Source organism: Sinocyclocheilus anshuiensis, unplaced genomic scaffold (assembly GCF_001515605.1).
Source record: "Sinocyclocheilus anshuiensis isolate Anshui unplaced genomic scaffold, SAMN03320099.WGS_v1.1 scaffold876, whole genome shotgun sequence".
In the NCBI taxonomy this organism is placed as follows: domain Eukaryota; kingdom Metazoa; phylum Chordata; class Actinopteri; order Cypriniformes; family Cyprinidae; genus Sinocyclocheilus; species Sinocyclocheilus anshuiensis.
The window spans coordinates 110736-111966 of record NW_015549619.1 but is presented as its reverse complement, the minus strand read 5'-3'; the positions used below and the strand labels follow the sequence as shown (position 1 = coordinate 111966).

At 42.5% G+C, this 1231-nt stretch overlaps 1 protein-coding gene across 1 annotated transcript in view; it reads left to right on the top strand.

Annotated features, from left to right (window-relative positions):
• The window catches only part of tert (telomerase reverse transcriptase), a 31231-nt gene that overhangs the window by 13415 nt on the left and 16585 nt on the right, over nucleotides 1–1231 (top strand). The window lies entirely within an intron of this gene.

Sequence of the window (1231 nt, the reverse complement as noted above, 5' to 3'; positions counted from 1 at the left end):
AAGTTGCGAAAATTAAACTTTTTGTCTTACCTAATGTAAGAAGCCTTCTCCCTTGTACCTGACTGTGATGCACACAATCCTCCTTGCCAAGAAAGTTCCATCCGTGTTATTCCTCTCTTGCCAATTGAAATGCGTAATCCACTCATTATTCCAGTTTCAAAAGTCCACTTGCTGTCACGGTGACGGATGACAAATGCGACTTTGCAGTTTTGCATTTTTTGTATCTCGCGTCAACTTGCATTATAATTTAGACTGTTTGCCCGTTTGGATTATAATAACGATTGCTCGTCCAGTGCCATGCTGACGTTAGCTTTACTTATTTGCTATCATCTCTGTGCTCTCTGAGCCGAGTCTTAGCAAAAATGTTAGATATAACAACAAGACGGTTCATTCATAATATTATTTAAAAAATAATCAATAACTCGCATCACTCATGAAGGTATCCATTATCACCATGCGTCTGCATTAACTCCGCCCACTCTGCTTCTAATGACGTCGCTCGTGTTTTTGTTTTTTTGCCCACCTTATTTCAAATTACCGACTCTCACTTTTCTCATCCTAATTTTACAAGTTGAAAGTTACAAAACAACACATGCACAGCGCTGACTGACTCTGAAAACGGCCGGGTGTTCTCCGAGTCCGATCGACTCTGGTATTACACACAATGTTAAACGGACCCGGGACCCGAAATAATGGATTGGGACCCGACCCGGACCCGGCTGACCATTTAAAATATAGCCCCGAACCCGTACGGATCCCGGGTCGGGTTCCGGGTCCTCGGGTCTCGGGTCCTCCGTGTAGACCTCTACTTTGGAGTGAGCAGGGCACGTGCGTGCCATTATGTAGCCGTTGGAATGCACTGGGCAAAGGGAGCGATGTAATTTCCTCATTATATTCAGCTGGCAGCACGGCGTCCGTCAGCAGATGTCGCTGTTTTAATGGCATAAATGTCTTTTTATTGTTGTTAGCATGACTGTTGCAAATAAACATACATTTGATATTTTAAGAAGTTTTTAAAAATATGCTATATAATATATACAAACTAATATATAAAACTTTTTGTTGAAGAATAAAAGCGTCTGTCTGTTTGTTTTTGTGTGTGTGAGTGTGTGTCTGTGTGTCTGTGTCTGTGTGTGAGTGAGTGTGTGTCTGTTTGTGTGTCTGTGTGTGAGTGTGTCTGTGTGTGTGTGTCTGTGTGTCTGTGTCTGTGTCTGTGTGTGTGTGTCTGTGT